The sequence below is a fragment of the Squalius cephalus genome (genome assembly GCF_949319135.1).
Source record: "Squalius cephalus genome assembly, chromosome: 8".
Taxonomy (NCBI): domain Eukaryota; kingdom Metazoa; phylum Chordata; class Actinopteri; order Cypriniformes; family Leuciscidae; genus Squalius; species Squalius cephalus.
In genome coordinates, this window is record NC_137129.1 from 29,770,571 (window position 1) to 29,790,905 (window position 20,335).

The 20,335-nt window shown below is 41.2% G+C and overlaps 1 protein-coding gene across 1 annotated transcript in view; it reads right to left on the reverse strand.

The window, feature by feature from the left end:
• cfap44 (cilia and flagella associated protein 44) overlaps window positions 1–20,335 on the reverse strand; it is a 206,854-nt gene that overhangs the window by 144,902 nt on the left and 41,617 nt on the right. The gene's annotated exons all lie outside the window — the stretch shown is intronic.

Genomic DNA, 20,335 nt, shown 5'->3' on the forward strand with positions numbered 1-20,335 from the left:
GACGGAATCTGCAATAGGTAAGCAGCTTGGTGTGAAGAAATCAACTGTGGGAGCAAATATTAGAAAATGGAAGACATACAAGACCACTGATAATCTCCCTCGATCTGGGGCTCCACGCAAGATCTCACCCCGTGGGGTCAAAATTATCACAAGAACGGTGAGCAAAAATTCCAGAACCACACGGGGGGACCTAGTGAATGACCTGCAGAGAGCTGGGACCAAAGTAACAAAGGCTACAATCAGTAACACACTACGCTGCCAGGGACTCAAATCCTGCAGTGCCAGACGTGTCCCCCTGCTTAAGCCAGTACATGTCCAGGCCAGTCTGAAGTTTGCTAGAGAGCATTTGGATGATCCAGAAGAGGATTGAGAGAATGTCATATGGTCAGATGAAACCAAAATAGAACTTTTTGGTAAAAACTCAAGTCGTGTTTGGAGGAGAAAGAACACCATACCTACTGTGAAGCATGGGGGTGGAAACATCATGCTTTGGGGCTGTTTTTCTGCAAAGGTACCAGGACGACTGATCCATGTAAAGGAAAGAATGAATGGGGCCATGTATCGTGAGATTTTGAGTGAAAACATCCTTCCATCATCAAGGGCATTGAAGATGAAACGTGGCTGGGTCTTTCAGCAAGACAATGATCCCAAACACACCGCCCGGGCAACAAAGGAGTGGTTTTGTAAGAAGCATTTAAAGGTCCTGGAGTGGCCTAGCCAGTCTCCAGATCTCAACCCCATAAAAAAATCTTTGGAGGGAGTTGAAAGTCCGTGTTGCCCAGAGACAGCCCCAAAACATCACTGCTGAGGAGATCTGTATGGAGAAATGGGCCAAAATACCAGCAACAGTGTGTGAAAACCTTGTGAAGACTTACAGAAAACGTTTGACCTCTGTCATTGCCAACAAAGGGTATATAACAAAGTATTGAGATTAACTTTTGTTATTGACCAAATACTTATTTTCCACCATAATTTGCAAATAAATTCTTTAAAAATCCTACAATGTGATTTTCTGGACTTTTTTTCTCTCATTTTGTCTCTCATAGTTGAAGTGTATCTATGATGAAAATTACATGCCTCTCTCATCTTTTTAAGTGGGAGAACTTGCACAATTGGTGGCTGACTAATTACTTTTTTGCCCCACTGTATTTATTTTCTGTATCAAATATTTGGTAGCATTCTCTGTGATATCCATCACCTTCTGTAATGGTGTCTGGTATAAGTTCACAGGTTACATTCATTCTGTGAGCAGATTCCAGTGGTTCAGTTAATCTCTTGTCACGTATTTCTTTCATTCTGGCTAATCTTGCATTATATCCATAATATATTTTATAAAGGATATTATTTTATATCCATACAAGGCCTTAACTATATTAAATTAAAAATAATTAAAAACAACTATTTAAAGTAACTATCAATGTAGTAAGAGGGGTCAATTATATTAAATAAAGATGGGGAGGGTGAGGAGGAGCTGTGAATAATTTCGTAGTCAGCTTTTATATGTTGGAATGTTAGCACGTTAGCATATTAACTGATGCTATGGAAATGGTCCTTGATCGATTATATCCATACAAGGCCTTAACTATATTAAATTAAAAATAATTAAAAACAACTATTTAAAGTAATTATCAATTTAGTGTAGTAAGAGTATTGGGTCACCTAAAAGCTGCTCTGATTGACTAGGCCAATCTCGACGTGTTAAAATCGTTTATTAGGGTTTCCCTATTCACAGGGCTAAAACAGTTAGTGTATCCCAACAATGTCAATGTTAACATTCAGATTCATATTCTACACATACAGACCTTTCAGAAAAGCATGATTTTTTTTAAGGGGAGGGGGTTGGGGTGCATGATAGGCGAATCTAGGTCGTGGCCTTGAAATGGGCTCATTATATCGACATAAAGCCTTACCTATGTTAATTTTAGACACCTACCAATAAGCAGCATGGTAGGTATTTGACCTAAGTCATCATATGTTAAGTTTGAGTGTGTATTGGGTCACCTAAAAGCTGTTCTGATTGACTAGGACAATCTCGATGTGTTAAAATCGCTTAAAATCGTTTTTTAGGGTTTCCCTATTCACAGGGCTAAAACAGGTAGTGCAACCCAAAATTTTCAATGTTAACATTCAGATTCATATTCTACACATCCAGACCTTTCAAAAAAGTATGGTTTTGTTGGGAGGTGGGGGGGGTGCACGGTAGGCCTATGTAGCTCGCCGCCTATTTCCTAAAGGCGCCGGGTGGCGGTGGCAGGGGTGCGAGGGCCCTTTCATCGCTGCTTGCAGCTTTAATTATTCTTCTTCTTCTTCTTCTCCAAAGTGAATCGCTTTTTAGAGGGCCTAAACATGCTCGAAAACTCATGAAACTTTGCACACGCTTCAGAAGTGGTGAAAATTTACGTGTGATATGGTTTTCAGAATTGGGGGGGGCAAATTCGGTAAATTATTGCCCCCACATTTTGCCCCGGCTCCTGGTTTCACGTACAGGTATGAAATTTGGTACATACATGTAATGACCCAATACCTACAGAAAAGTCTCTTGGAGCATAGCCCTAAACACAACAGGAAGTGAGCTATTTTGAACTTCCTCCTAGATTTTGGGCATTTTTCGTAATTTCCTGATGTTGTACTTTAACGAACTCCTCCTACAGATTTGATCTGATCCTCTTCAGATTTGGTGAGTGTAATCTTAAGGCCTTTGTGACGTTAAATTGCGAAGATCTAGAGTTTTCGTCGAAGGGTGTGCCCTCGGCGGCCTGACAAACGTTCACCCAATTTCGGCCTTCTGGTGATATATGCATGATCAGATAAGTTCAATATTAATGTTGAATGCAGTTCCGATGTTGCTAGGCAACCACAGACAGCCTGCAGTAACTCAGCCATACAATTTCCAATCTGTCCCAAACTTCACATGTTTGATAAGAGTCCTGTCCTGAACACATGACCATGCTCATATTTGGTTATAGCAATAGCGCCACCTGCTGGTAGCAGGAAGTGTGGCAAATACAAAACATGCTCGAAAAATCATGAAACTTTGCACACGCCTCAGAAGTGGTGAAAATTTACGTGTGATATGGTTTTCAGAATTGGGGGGGGCAAATTCGGTAAATTATTGCCCCCACATTTTGCCCCGGCTCCTGGTTTCACGTACAGGTATGAAATTTGGTACATGCATGTATTGACCCAATACCTACAGAAAAGTCTCTTGGAGCATAGCCCTAAACACAACAGGAAGTGATCTATTTTGAACTTCCTCCTAGATTTTGGACATTTTTCGTAATTTCCTGATGTTGTACTTTAACGTACTCCTCCTACAGTTTTGATCTGATCCTCTTCAAATTTGGTGAGTGTAATCTTAAGGCATTTCCTAAAGGCGCCGGGTGGCGGTGGCAGGGGTGCGAGGGCCCTTTCATCGCTGCTTGCAGCTTTAATTAGGACCCGAGCACCGATGGTGAGAGGACCCTATTGTTTTTGCTCCGTTTATTATTCTTCTTCTTCTTCTTCTCCAAAGTGAATCGCTTTTTAGAGGGCCTAAACATGCTCGATAACTCATGAAACTTTGCACACGCTTCAGAAGTGGTGAAAATTTACGTGTGATATGGTTTTCAGAATTGGGGGGGGCAAATTCGGTAAATTATTGCCCCCACATTTTGCCCCGGCTCCTGGTTTCACGTACAGGTATGAAATTTGGTACATACATGTAATGACCCAATACCTACAGAAAAGTCTCTTGGAGCATAGCCCTAAACACAACAGGAAGTGAGCTATTTTGAACTTCCTCCTGGATTTTGGGCATTTTTCGTAATTTCCTGATGTTGTACTTTAACGAACTCCTCCTACAGATTTGATCTGATACTCTTCAAATTTGGTGAGTGTAATCTTAAGGCCTTTGTGACGTTAAATTGCGAAGATCTAGAGTTTTCGTCGAAGGGTGTGCCCTCGGCGGCCTGACAAACATCTATCTATAAATTACAGGAACGTCTGTCTGTCTGTCTGTCTGTGTGTGTGTGTGTCTGTTCCTCGCATATCTCTCGAACCGTTAGTCCGATTGATTTCAAACTCGACAGGTGTCTCGCCACGGGCACGAGTAAGTGCAGTGCCAAGTTTGACATTGTTTGGATGAGAAATGCAAAAGATATCGTTAAATATATCATTTTTAGAAGGTTGTGGTTTAAAAATAAACATTCTGACATTAGAGAGTTGTATCGGTCAAAGAAGCCCCAAGAAGGCTGTGGTTTAAAAATAAACATTCTGACATAAACACTCAGTCAGCTACACTGTTTACTTCTGAATATTTAGGGCCCGAGCACCGATGGTGAGAGGACCCTATTGTTTTTGCTCCGTTTATTATTAGGGCCCGAGCACCGATGGTGAGAGGACCCTATTGTTTTTGCTCCGTTTATTAGGGCCCGAGCACCGATGGTGAGAGGACCCTATTGTTTTTGCTCCGTTTATTAGGGCCCGAGCACCGATGGTGAGAGGACCCTATTGTTTTTGCTCCGTTTATTAGGGCCCGAGCACCGATGGTGAGAGGACCCTATTGTTTTTGCTCCGTTTATTAGGGCCCGAGCACCGATGGTGAGAGGACCCTATTGTTTTTGCTCCGTTTATTAGGGCCCGAGCACCGATGGTGAGAGGACCCTATTGTTTTTGCTCCGTTTATTAGGGCCCGAGCACCGATGGTGAGAGGACCCTATTGTTTTTGCTCCGTTTATTATTAGGGCCCGAGCACCGATGGTGAGAGGACCCTATTGTTTTTGCTCCGTTTATTATTATTATTCTTCTCCAAAGTGAATCGCTTTTTAGAGGGCCTAAACATGCTCGAAAACTCATGAAACTTTGCACACGCTTCAGAAGTGGTGAAAACTTACGTGTGATATGGTTTTCAAAATTGGGTGGGGCAAATTCGGTAAATTATTGCCCCCACATTTTGCCCCGGCTCCTGGTTTCACTTACAGGTATGAAATTTGGTACATACATGTAATGACCCAATACCTACAAAAAAGTCTCTTGGAGCATAGCCCTAAACACAACAGGAAGTGAGCTATTTTTAACTTCCTCCTAGATTTTGGGCATTTTTCGTAATTTCCTGATGTTGTACTTTAACGAACTCCTCCTACAGTTTTGATCTGATCCTCTTCAAATTTGGTCAGTGTAATCTGAAGGCCTTTGCAACGTTAAATTGCGAAGATCTTGAGTTTTCGTCGAAGGGTGTGCCCTCGGCGGCCTGACAAACGTTCACCCAATTTCGGCCTTTTGGTGATATATGCATGATCAGATAAGTTCAATAATAATGTTGCTTGCAGTTCCGATGTTGCTAGGCAACCACAGACAGCCTGCAGTAACTCAGCCATACATTTTTCAATCTGCCCCAAACTTCACATGTTTGATAAGAGTCCTGTCCTGAACACATGACCATGCTCATTATGGTTATAGCAATAGCGCCACCTGCTGGTAGCAGGAAGTGTGGCAAATACAAAACGTGCTCGAAAAATCATGAAACTTTGCACATGCTTCAGAAGTGGTGAAAATTTACGTGTGATATGGTTTTCAAAATTGGGTGGGGCAAAATGGCTTAATTATTGCCCCTACATTTTGCCCCGGCTCCTGGTTTCACGTACAGGTATGAAATTTGGTACATACATGTAAAGACCCAATACCTACAAAAAAGTCTCTTGGCGCGTAGCCCTAAACACAACAGGAAGTTAGCTATTTTGAACTTCCTCTCAGATTTTGGGCAGTTTTTGCCATTTCCTGATGTTGTACTTTAACAAACTCCTCCTACAGTTTTGATCTGATCCTCTTCAAATTTGGTGAGTGTAATCTTAAGGCATTTCCTAAAGGCGCCGGGTGGCGGTGGCAGGGGTGCGAGGGCCCTTTTCATCGCTGCTTGCAGCTTTAATTATTAGGGCCCGAGCACCGATGGTGAGAGGACCCTATTGTTTTTGCTCCGTTTATTATTATTATTCTTCTCCAAAGTGAATCGCTTTTTAGAGGGCCTAAACATGCTCGAAAACTCATGAAACTTTGCACACGCTTCAGAAGTGGTGAAAACTTACGTGTGATATGGTTTTCAAAATTGGGTGGGGCAAATTCGGTAAATTATTGCCCCCACATTTTGCCCCGGCTCCTGGTTTCACTTACAGGTATGAAATTTGGTACATACATGTAATGACCCAATACCTACAAAAAAGTCTCTTGGAGCATAGCCCTAAACACAACAGGAAGTGAGCTATTTTTAACTTCCTCCTAGATTTTGGGCATTTTTCGTAATTTCCTGATGTTGTACTTTAACGAACTCCTCCTACAGTTTTGATCTGATCCTCTTCAAATTTGGTCAGTGTAATCTGAAGGCCTTTGCAACGTTAAATTGCGAAGATCTTGAGTTTTCGTCGAAGGGTGTGCCCTCGGCGGCCTGACAAACGTTCACCCAATTTCGGCCTTTTGGTGATATATGCATGATCAGATAAGTTCAATAATAATGTTGCTTGCAGTTCCGATGTTGCTAGGCAACCACAGACAGCCTGCAGTAACTCAGCCATACATTTTTCAATCTGCCCCAAACTTCACATGTTTGATAAGAGTCCTGTCCTGAACACATGACCATGCTCATTATGGTTATAGCAATAGCGCCACCTGCTGGTAGCAGGAAGTGTGGCAAATACAAAACGTGCTCGAAAAATCATGAAACTTTGCACATGCTTCAGAAGTGGTGAAAATTTACGTGTGATATGGTTTTCAAAATTGGGTGGGGCAAAATGGCTTAATTATTGCCCCTACATTTTGCCCCGGCTCCTGGTTTCACGTACAGGTATGAAATTTGGTACATACATGTAAAGACCCAATACCTACAAAAAAGTATCTTGTAGCGTAGCCCTAAACACAACAGGAAGTCAGCTATTTTGAACTTCCTCTCAGATTTTGGGCAGTTTTTGCCATTTCCTGATGTTGTACTTTAACAAACTCCTCCTACAGTTTTGATCTGATCCTCTTCAAATTTGGTGAGTGTAATCTTAAGGCATTTCCTATAGGCGCCGGGTGGCGGTGGCAGGGGTGCGAGGGCCCTTTTCATCGCTGCTTGCAGCTTTAATTATTATTATTATTATTCTTCTCCAAAGTGAATCGCTTTTTAGAGGGCCTAAACATGCTCGAAAACTCATGAAACTTTGCACACGCTTCAGAAGTGGTGAAAATTTACGTGTGATATGGTTTTCAAAATTGGGTGGGGCAAATTCGGTAAATTATTGCCCCCACATTTTGCCCCGGCTCCTGGTTTCACTTACAGGTATGAAATTTGGTACATACATGTAATGACACAATACCTACAAAAAAGTCTCTTGGAGCATAGCCCTAAACACAACAGGAAGTGAGCTATTTTGAACTTCCTCCTAGATTTTGGGCATTTTTCGTAATTTCCTGATGTTGTACTTTAACGAACTCCTCCTACAGTTTTGATCTGATCCTCTTCAAATTTGGTGAGTGTAATCTGAAGGCCTTTGCGACGTTAAATTGCGAAGATCTTGAGTTTTCGTCGAAGGGTGTGCCCTCGGCGGCCTGACAAACGTTCACCCAATTTCGGCCTTTTGGTGATATATGCATGATCAGATAAGTTCAATATTAATGTTGCTTGCAGTTCCGATGTTGCTAGGCAACCACAGACAGCCTGCAGTAACTTAGGCATACAATTTTCAATCTGCCCCAAACTTCACATGTTTGATAAGAGTCCTGTCCTGAACACATGACCATGCTCATTATGGTTATAGCTATAGCGCCACCTGCTGGTAGCAGGAAGTGTGGCAAATACAAAACGTGCTCGAAAAATCATGAAACTTTGCACACGCTTCAGAAGTGGTGAAAATTTACATGTGATGTGGTTTTCAAAATTGGGTGGGGCAAAATGGCTTACTTATTGCCCCTACATTTTGCCCCGGCTCGACGTTTCACGTACAGGTATGAAATTTGGCAAATACATGTAAAGACCCAATACCTACAAAAAAGTCTCTTGGAGCGTAGCCCTAAACACAACAGGAAGTGAGCTATTTTGAACTTCCTCTCAGATTTTGGGCAGTTTTTGCCATTTCCTGATGTTGTACTTTAACAAACTCCTCCTACAGTTTTGATCTGATCCTCTTCAAATTTGGTGAGTGTAATCTTAAGGCATTTCCTAAAGGCGCCGGGTGGCGGTGGCAGGGGTGCGAGGGCCCTTTCATCGCTGCTTGCAGCTTTAATTATTAGGGCCCGAGCACCGATGGTGAGAGGACCCTATTGTTTTTGCTCCGTTTATTATTATTCTTCTTCTTCTTCTCCAAAGTGAATCGCTTTTTAGAGGGCCTTAACATGCTCGAAAACTCATGAAACTTTGCACACGCTTCAGAAGTGGTGAAAATTTACATGTGATATGGTTTTCAAAATTGGGGGGGCAAATTCGGTAAATTATTGCCCCCACATTTTGCCCCGGCTCCTGGTTTCACATACAGGTATGAAATTTGGTACATACATGTAATGACACAATACCTACAAAAAAGTCTCTTGGAGCATAGCCCTAAACACAACAGGAAGTCAGCTATTTTGAACTTCCTGTCAGATTTTGGGCATTTTTTGACATTTCCTGATGTTGTACTTTAACGAACTCCTCCTACAGTTTTGATCTGATCCTCTTCAAATTTGGTGAGTGTAATCTTAAGGCCTTTGCGACGTTAAATTGCGAAGATCTAGAGTTTTCGTCGAAGGGTGTGCCCTCGGCGGCCTGACAAACGTACACCCAATTTCGGCCTTTTGGCGATTTATGCATGATCAGATAAGTTCTCTGTCAATGTTGCTTGCAGTTCCGATGTTGCTAGGCAACCACAGACAGCCTGCAGTAACTCAGGCATTCAATGTCCAATCTGCCCCAAACTTCACATGTTTGATAAGAGTCCTGTCCTGAACACATGACCATGCTCATATTTGCTTATAGCAATAGCGCCACCTGCTGGTAGCAGGAAGTGTGGCAAATACAAAACGTGCACGAAAACTCATGAAACTTTGCACACGCTTCAGAAGTGGTGAAAATTTACGTGTGATGTGGTTTTCAAAATTGGGTGGGGCAAAATGGCTCAGTTATTGCCCCGACATTTTGCCCCGGCACCTGGTTTCACGTACAGGTATGAAATTTGGTACATACATGTAATGACCCAATACCTACAAAAAAGTCTCTTGGAGCGCAGCCCTAAACACAACAGGAAGTCAGCTATTTTGAACTTCCTCTCAGATTTTGTGCAGTTTTTGCCATTTCCTGATGTTGTACTTTAACGAACTCCTCCTACAGTTTTGATCTGATCCTCTTCAAATTTGGTGAGTGTAATCTTAAGGCCTTTACTAAAGTTGCCGGGTGGCAGTGGCAAGGGTGCGAGGGCCCTTTTCATCGCTGCTTGCAGCTTTAATTCTTCTTCTTCTTCTTCTTCTCCAAAGTGAATCGCTTTTTAGAGGGCCTAAACATGCTCGAAAACTCATGAAACTTTGCACACGCTTCAGAAGTGGTGAAAATTTACGTGTGATATGGTTTTCAGAATTGGGGGGGGCAAATTCGGTAAATTATTGCCCCCACATTTTGCCCCGGCTCCTGGTTTCACGTACAGGTATGAAATTTGGTACATACATGTAATGACCCAATACCTACAGAAAAGTCTCTTGGAGCATAGCCCTAAACACAACAGGAAGTGAGCTATTTTGAACTTCCTCCTAGATTTTGGGCATTTTTCGTAATTTCCTGATGTTGTACTTTAACGAACTCCTCCTACAGATTTGATCTGATCCTCTTCAAATTTGGTGAGTGTAATCTTAAGGCCTTTGTGACGTTAAATTGCGAAGATCTAGAGTTTTCGTCGAAGGGTGTGCCCTCGGCGGCCTGACAAACGTTCACCCAATTTTGGCCTTCTGGTGATATATGCATGATCAGATAAGTTCAATATTAATGTTGAATGCAGTTCCGATGTTGCTAGGCAACCACAGACAGCCTGCAGTAACTCAGCCATACAATTTCCAATCTGTCCCAAACTTCACATGTTTGATAAGAGTCCTGTCCTGAACACATGACCATGCTCATATTTGGTTATAGCAATAGCGCCACCTGCTGGTAGCAGGAAGTGTGGCAAATACAAAACATGCTCGAAAAATCATGAAACTTTGCACACGCCTCAGAAGTGGTGAAAATTTACGTGTGATATGGTTTTCAGAATTGGGGGGGGCAAATTCGGTAAATTATTGCCCCCACATTTTGCCCCGGCTCCTGGTTTCACGTACAGGTATGAAATTTGGTACATGCATGTATTGACCCAATACCTACAGAAAAGTCTCTTGGAGCATAGCCCTAAACACAACAGGAAGTGATCTATTTTGAACTTCCTCCTAGATTTTGGACATTTTTCGTAATTTCCTGATGTTGTACTTTAACGTACTCCTCCTACAGTTTTGATCTGATCCTCTTCAAATTTGGTGAGTGTAATCTTAAGGCATTTCCTAAAGGCGCCGGGTGGCGGTGGCAGGGGTGCGAGGGCCCTTTTCATCGCTGCTTGCAGCTTTAATTAGGGCCCGAGCACCGATGGTGAGAGGACCCTATTGTTTTTGCTCCGTTTATTATTCTTCTTCTTCTTCTTCTTCTCCAAAGTGAATCGCTTTTTAGAGGGCCTAAACATGCTCGAAAACTCATGAAACTTTGCACACGCTTCAGAAGTGGTGAAAATTTACGTGTGATATGGTTTTCAGAATTGGGGGGGGCAAATTCGGTAAATTATTGCCCCCACATTTTGCCCCGGCTCCTGGTTTCACGTACAGGTATGAAATTTGGTACATACATGTAATGACCCAATACCTACAGAAAAGTCTCTTGGAGCATAGCCCTAAACACAACAGGAAGTGAGCTATTTTGAACTTCCTCCTGGATTTTGGGCATTTTTCGTAATTTCCTGATGTTGTACTTTAACGAACTCCTCCTACAGATTTGATCTGATCCTCTTCAAATTTGGTGAGTGTAATCTTAAGGCCTTTTTGACGTTAAATTGCGAAGATCTAGAGTTTTCGTCGAAGGGTGTGCCCTCGGCGGCCTGACAAATGTTCACCCAATTTCGGCCTTCTGGTGATATATGCATGATCAGATAAGTTCAATATTAATGTTGAATGCAGTTCCGATGTTGCTAGGCAACCACAGACAGCCTGCAGTAACTCAGCCATACAATTTCCAATCTGTCCCAAACTTCACATGTTTGATAAGAGTCCTGTCCTGAACACATGACCATGCTCATATTTGGTTATAGCAATAGCGCCACCTGCTGGTAGCAGGAAGTGTGGCAAATACAAAACTTGCTCGAAAAATGATGAAACTTTGCACACGCCTCAGAAGTGGTGAAAATTTACGTGTGATATGGTTTTCAGAATTGGGGGGGGCAAATTCGGTAAATTATTGCCCCCACATTTTGCCCCGGCTCCTGGTTTCACATACAGGTATGAAATTTGGTACATGCATGTATTGACCCAATACCTACAGAAAAGTCTCTTGGAGCATAGCCCTAAACACAACAGGAAGTGATCTATTTTGAACTTCCTCCTAGATTTTGGACATTTTTCGTAATTTCCTGATGTTGTACTTTAACGTACTCCTCCTACAGTTTTGATCTGATCCTCTTCAAATTTGGTGAGTGTAATCTTAAGGCATTTCCTAAAGGCGCCGGGTGGCGGTGGCAGGGGTGCGAGGGCCCTTTTCATCGCTGCTTGCAGCTTTAATTAGGGCCCGAGCACCGATGGTGAGAGGACCCTATTGTTTTTGCTCCGTTTATTAGGGCCCGAGCACCGATGGTGTGAGGACCCTCTTGGAATTGCTCTGTTTATTATTATTATTATTATTCTTCTCCGCATTTAATTGCATTTTTGAGGGCCTAAACATGCTCGAAAACTCACAAAACTTTGCACACGCGTCAGAACTGGCGAAAATTTACATCTGATATAGGTTTCAGAATTGGACGGGGCAAAATGGCTCGATAGCGCCACCTATAAAAGTTCAACGGAGTGCGCCTCCCGCAACGTTCCACGTACGTGCACGAAATTCGGTACATACATGTAATGACCTAATACCTACAAAAAAGTCTCTTGGAGCATAGCCCTAAACACAACAGGAAGTCAGCCATTTTGAACTTCCTCTCAGATTTTTGTGCAGTTTTTGCCATTTTCAGGCCTCGTACTTTAACGAACTCCTCCTACAGTTTTCATCTGATCATCTTCAAATTTGGTGAGTGTAATCTTAAGGCCTTTGCGACGTTAAATTGCGAAGATCTTGAGTTTTCGTCAAAGGGCGGGTCCTCGGCGGCCTGATAAATTTCGATGTTTCGCCATGAAACAGGAAGTTGTTGTAACTCAGGCATGGAATGTCCAATCTGCCCCAAACTTCACACGTTTGATAAGAGTTCTGTCCTGAACACATGACCATGCTCATATTCAGTTATAGTCATAGCGCCACCTGCTGGCAACAGGAAGTGACATGTTTAACACTGTTATGGACTCCTAATAACATATAAAAAAGTGCCAGCAAGTGCTAAACATGCTAACAACATACTAGAAGCATGCTAAAACATGCTAGCAAACTCTTAGCTAAGTGCTAAAGCATGCTATTATTGCAATTAAATAGGAATTTGCTGTAACTCAGGCATGGAATGTCCAATCTGCCCCAAACTTCACACTTTTGATAAGCGTTCTGTACTGAACACATCTACATGAGAATATTCAGTTATAGTAATAGCGCCACCTACTGGTAACAGGAAGTGTCATGTTTAACACGTTGATGCCATTCTAGCAACATGTTAAAAATGCCATTGACTTCTAAACATGCTAGAAACATGTTAAAACATGCTAGCAATACTTAGCTAAATGCTAAAGCATGCTAATTCAATGAAACAGGATGTTGTTGTTACTCAAGAAGGCAATGTCCAATCTGCGCCAAACTTCACACTTTTAATAAACGTTCTATCCTGAACACATGACCATGCTCATATTCAGTTACAGTCATAGTGCCACCTGCTGGCAACAGGAAGTGACATGTTAAACACTGTTGTGGACATATAAAAACATATAAAAAAAGTGCCAGCAAGTGCTAAACATGCTAACAACATACTAGAAACTAGAGCCCGACCGATATATCGGCAGGCCGATATTATCGGCCGATATTAGGCATTTTCAAAACTATCGGTATCGGCATTTATAACGGCCGATAAATAAATATTTCAAAAATAAAATAAAAACGGACAAAACACCCTTCAACCATGTTATGAGTGTTGGCGTTGTATAGTTAGTCCACCAGAGGGTACTCTACACCGTCCCTGTTGGCAACACTCGTGTATAACGCGCCACACATTCTGCAACCTGCTGATCCAGCCAGAGTCGGGCAGAGAGAACCGCGAGTGAGATCATCGGTGAAGTGTGTTCATGGTGAGTTGGTAACGACTCACTAGACATACGTTGCTTGAATAACAATTAAAAGAACATCCCTATCAGTTCTCTTAACTCAAATAAGGATGACAAAATTCGTGACTCATGTCCAGTTTTGCTGCGGTTAAATAAGCCGAGAGTGAAGCGGAACAACGCGACGTAGGCTATATTCACATAAAATGTTAACACTGCAGTTCACAAAAGTTCATAATGTGCATGTGCTTTAATGCTTTGTCGGTTAAACATTTAATTTTAAATGCTGATGCGCTGTTCTAACGTGTGCGTTTCTCAGCGCGTACATGTGAAGCTCACATGCACTAAAAGCCTTTCTACCAGCGCCTGGATACTGGACTAAGTTATCTTTCGAGTATTATTGTGCTAATACTGTTAAATACACACAATATTTACATAAACAAAGTCGGTTGTCTAAAGTGAAGGCAAAATTGAGAGAAAATCTGTTTGTCAAATGCGTGTACATTAGACGTGTCGTGCTCAGCTTTTAAAGAGACAGTAGCAATTGTAAACACATTGCCTCTTGTCCTTAAAGGGATAGTTCACCCAATAATAAAAATGATCTCATTATTTACAGGCACTCTAATGTTGTTCCAACTGTATTAATTTCCTTCTAATATTTTTCTAATATTAATAGTTTGAAGAATGTGGGTATGATAACCAAACAGTAACCAAACAGTAGCTGGTCCCCATTGACTTCCAAAGGAGAAAAATATACTATGGAAGTCACTGGGGTACATCAACTGTTTGGTTACCCACATTCATCCAAATAACTTATTTTCAACAGAAGAAAAAAACAACTTGAGAGAGTAAATTATGACTATTTGAATTTGTTGTCAATTTTAATGTGAAATTGTTGTTTTTGTTCAAAGGACTAAACGTTTAGTCTTAAAAAAAAATCTTAAGTTTGTATTTTTATACATTTTATTTATCAGAACTTTAATATATTTTGATGTTCTTCTGTTCTGTTGTGACAATAAAAGAAACAAGTTTCTTTTTAAAATGCATTATCATATTATTTTAGTTAAAACTCATAAATAACTACAAATAACTAATGTTAGGGAAATTTGTTAATGTTTTGTTGCGCGTTTCTGAAAAAAAAATAAAAAATATCGTCCGATATATCGGAATATCGGATTTTAAAACCAACAAATATTTGTACCGGTATCGGCCTTCAAAATCCTTTATCGGTCGGGCTCTAGTACCCATCAAAAGTTTGTACACACCAATTGTAAAGTGTGTCCAAACTTACTGTACTATAATACACATAAATAATATTGCTACTGTATTATAATATACACATAAATAATATCGGCCGATATATCGGTATCTGGCTTTTTTTTATCGGTATCGGCATCGGCGCCCAAAAATCCATATCGGTCGGGCTCTACTAGAAACATGCTAAAACATGCTAGCAAACACTTAGCTAAGTGCTAAAGCATGCAAATGCTGCAATTAAATAGGAATTTGCTGTAACACAGGCATGGAATGTCCAATCTGCCCCAAATTTCACACGTTTGATAAGAGTCATGGCCTGAACACATCTACATGAGAATATTCAGTTATAGTAATAGCGCCACCTGCTGTCAACAGGAAGTGACATGTTTAACACTGTTGTGGTCTCCTAATAACATATAAAAAAGAGCCAGCAAGTGCTAAACAGGTTAGCAACATACTAGAAACATGCTAGCAAACACTTAGTTAAGTGCTAAAGCATGCTATTACTGCAATTAAATAGGAATTTGCTGTAACTCAGGCATGGAATGTCCAATCTGCCCTAAACTTCACACGTTTGATAAGAATCATGGCCTGAACACATGTCTATGCTCAAATTCAGTTATAGTAATAGCGCCACCTACTGGCAACAGGAAGTGACATGTTTAACACGTTGATGCCGTTCTAGCAACATGTTAAAAATGCCATTGAGTTCTAAACATGCTAGAAACATATTAAAACATGCTAGCAATACTTAGCTAAGTGCTAAAGCATGCTAATTCAATGAAACAGGACTTTGTTGTTACTCAAGAAGGCAATGTACAATCTACCCCAAACTTCACACGTTTGATAAGAGTTATCTCTTGAACACATGTCCATGCTCATATTTAGTTATAGTCATAGCGCCACCTGCTGGCAACAGGAAGTGACGTTTAACACTGTTCTTGACTCCTAATAACATATAAAAAAATGCCAGTAGGTGCTAAACATCCTACCAACATACTATAGACATGCTAAAACATACTAGCAAACACTTAGCTAAGTGCTAAAGAATGATATTACTGCAATTAAATATGAATTTGCTGTAACTCAAATGTCCAATCTGCCCCAAACTTCACACTTTTGATAAGCGTTCTGTCCTGAACACATGACCATGCTTATATTCAGTTACAGTCATAGCGCCACCTGCTGGCAACAGGAAGTGACATGTTTAACACTGTTATGGACTCCTAATAACATATAAAAAAGTGCCAGCAAGTGTTAAACATGCTAACAACATACTAGAAACATGCTAGCAAACTCTTAGCTAAGTGCTAAAGCATGCTATTATTGCAATTAAATAGGAATTTGCTGTAACTCAGGCATGGAATGTCCAATCTGCCCCAAACTTCACACTTTTGATAAGAGTCATGGCCTGAACACATCTACATGAGAATGTTCAGTTATAGTAATAGCGCCACCTACTGGCAACAGGAAGTGACATGTTTAACATGTTGATGCCGTTCTAGCAACATGTTAAAAATGCCATTGATTTCTAAACATGCTAGAAACATGTTAAAACATGCTAACAATGTTTAGCTAAGTGCTAAAGAATGCTAATTCAATGAAACATGACTTTGTTGTTACTCAAGAAGGCAATGTCCAATTTGCACCAAACTTCACACGTTTGATAAGAGTTCTGTCCTGAACACACATCCATGCTCATATTCAGTTATAGTCATAACGCCACCTACTGGCAACAGAAACTGACATGGTTAACACAGTAATGCAGTACTAACCACATAATTATTGTGTACTAAGCATGCTAGAAACAGACTAAACATGCTAGCAACACTTAGCTGAGTCATGAAGCATGCTATTATCACCATTATACAAAACATTTTGTAACTGACTTTGACATACTCTTACTATATATACCTCCTTAAATGTACATTTCCCAACCATGCTCTGTCTTCCTAAAGCCACCGAGTGTTGATGGCACGGGTGCGAGGGCCCTTTCATCGCTGCTTGCAGCTTTAATTATTATTATTATTAGGGCCCAAGCCCTGAAAGGGCGAAGGCCCTATTGTTTTCGGTAGGATTATTATTAGGGCCCAAGCCCTGAAAGGGCGAAGGCCCTATTGTTTTCGGTAGGATTATTGTTTATTATTATTATTATTATTATTATTATTTTTTTCTACTTCTCGGGCACTTTTGGGGCCCTTAACATGCTCAAAAACTCTTGAAACTTTGCACACAGGTCAGAACCCGCGGCCATCAGGGCGGGGCTGAATCTGGTAGCCGGGCGTGGCAGGGGGGCTCGACAGCGCCCCCTTGAACGGGGTTCTAAAACTTGGTCCATATATCAAACAAACTTGCATGAATTAATTTGAAACTCGGTACACATATAGATCTCATCGGGCCGAACAACTTTCGTGCTCTAAGTTTTACGCCAGCCCAACAGGAAGTCGGCTATTATGGGTTGTTTGGAAACGCTTGCTGTGGAATTTAATGTACTCCTCCTAGGAAATACATCGATTCGCCTCCAAACTCGGTCAGCGTGAAGTCAAGGCATTGAGGATGCTAAATTGCGGACGGATCTTTGATATCTTGAACGGTTTGGCCGTGGCGAGGAAATGAATTTATGGCGAGAAAAGAGAGACACGAAGTGTTTTAACTTCTGCATACATTAACTGATCTTGATGAAACATCAGCAGTGTGTTTGTGATAAGAGGCCGATCAGATGGATGTAACTATTGTGAGTCAAAGTTATAGCGCCACCAACTGGCAGAAGGAAGTGTGTCACTTTCAACATGCTTTTGACAAAAGTGGGGGGTTAGTTTTACCAACAGTTACAAACATGAGTAGATATATTGGTCTCACCGAGCCGGACAACTTTCTAATTAACAGTCATTAGCTCAAAGCAAAAGAAAGTCAGATATTTTGGTTTGAATGTGGATTTTTGGGATATTTCAGACTCTGAGTTTTTAGCTACTCTTCCAAACTGGCTTATTTTTTTCACACCAAACTTTTTCAAAATGATGAAAATACATTAAAGATGCTAAATTGTGAACGGATATTAAACATCTCAAATGGTTTTGCTATAGTGAGGGACTGAAGTAATGTACAAAAATTAAACACTAAAAGCCTCATCTTCTAAAAATGTAATTATACACCATTTATTTCTATAAAAGTATACAAATATCACAACCAAACTCATTTTATTCTTTTTTTTTAAATTTAATAATTATTTATAAGTTTAAAAATAGTAATTGTACTATTTAGTCTCATAAAAGTCAAGTCATTCATAGGGCTATACTGCCTTCTTGTGTTCAAAATCAGGTAGGCCTATTGTATTTACATAAAAATATACTAGGTATGTGACGGTGAGAATATTTTACCACCGGTTAATCGACGTGTGACACCACTGGGGGCTTTTGAATCGCAAACTTAAAAACGAAAGTAAATATTTTCGTCCGCACTGACATTGATAGTGGTTGATAATAATAATAATAATTTGTTACATTTATATAGCGCTTTTTCTGAGACCTCAAAGCGCTTTACATAGATGGGGGGAATCTCCTCAACCATCACCAATGTGCAGCATCCACTTGGATGATGCGACGGCAGCCATATTGCGCCAGAACGCCCACCACACACCAGCTTACTGGTGGAGAGGAGACAGTGATGAAGCCAATCAGTATATCAGTACATGGGGATGATTAGGAGGCCATGATGGATAGAGGCCAAGGGGCAAATTTGGAATTTTTAATGACCACAGAGAGTCAGGACCTCGGTTTAACGTCTAATCCGAAGGACGGTGCTCTTTTGGCAGTATAGTGTCCCCGGCACTACACTGGGGCATTAGGACTCACACAGACCACAGGGTGAGCGGTTGAGCGGGCGTTTCAAATGAATTCCTATGGAAGTAGGAATAAACTGAAAAACGTCCACTTTGTTCAGCTCGTTCCTTGTCGTGGATGCGCACCATGAATGCCCGTGCAGCCATGAGCATTTTAGTTTAATTTTAAAATTAGCGCCTTTCAGGGGGGTGGATTGCTTGAAATTATTTTACAAAAGCACAATGTTGTGTCTTATTGCGACAGTACACAAATATAAGTTAACACTTTGCAGTTTGAATGTCGTCCTGTATAATGACGTATGTTTTTATGTGTCCACTGTTCCATCGCGCCCACGCCACACACACACACACACACACACACACACACACACACACACACACACACACACACACACACACACACACACACACACACACACACACACGGTTTACTATCTTTGTGGGGACTCTCCATAGACTTAATGGTTTTTATACTTTACAAACTGTATATTCTATCTCCTCACACTAACCCTACCCCTAAACCTACCCATTACAGAAAACTTTCTGCATTTTTACATTTCCAAAAAGACTCATTGTGTATGATTTCTAAGCTTGTTTACCCATGGGGACCTCTATTTAGGTCCCCACTGTGACACGAGTCCCCATGAGTCTGTGTGCATTCAGGTTGAAGTCCCCACCGGGATAGAAAAACATGAACACACATGCACACACACACACACACACACACACACACACACACACACACACACACACACACACACACACACACACACACACACACACACACACACATTCAAGCATTGCAATCTTGACATCGCAGCCTGTTCATTATAGCCATGTGTATGTGTATATATATATATATATATATATATATATATATATAAATATAGCTGCGAGCAGCGATTACGGGCCAAAGCCGGCGGTACCGCCACCCCGGTGCCTTTAGGTAAAGGCACCGGGGTTGCGGTGCCATCGGCTTGGGCCCGTAATCGCTGCTCGCAGCTATATTTATTATTATTATTATTATTATTATTATTATTATTTTGTCAACCTTTCGGGCACTTTTGGGGCCCTTAACATGCTCGAAAACTCTTGAAACTTTGCACACAGGTCAGAACCCGCGGCCATCAGGGCCGGGCTGAGGCTGGTACCCGGGCGTGGCAGGGGGGCTCGACAGCGCCCCCTGGAACGGGATCCGAACACGTGTCCATAAATCAAACACGCTTGCATGTAATAATATGAAACTCGGTACACATATAGATCTCATCGGGCCGAACAACTTTCGTGCTCTAAGTTTTACGCCAGCCCAACAGGAAGTCGGCTATTTAGGGTTGTTTGGAAACGCATGCTGTGGAATTTAATGTACTCCTCCTAGAGAATTCATCCAATCTCCTCCAAACTCGGTCAGCATGAAGTCAAGACATTGAGGATGCTAAATTGCGGACGGATTTTTGATATCTCGAACGGTTTGGCCGTGGCGAGGAAACGAATTTATGGCGAAAAAATTAAACAGGAAGTGTGTTATAACTTCTGCATACATTAACTGATCTTGATGAAACTTCAGCAGTGTGTTCGTTGTAAGAGGCCGATCGCACAGATGTGACTATTGTGAGTCAAAGTTATAGCGCCACCAACAGGCAGCAGGAAGTATATCACTATTAAAATGCTTTGAAATCACTGTCTTATTTTTACCAGATTTGCTTCAAACTTTATGTGTACAATGTAGACACACGGCAGATGTAAACCTGTGAAAGGATTATTGATATCTTAGATACTGTTGCCGTGGCAGCGCATCAAACTTTAATATTCTTTTTT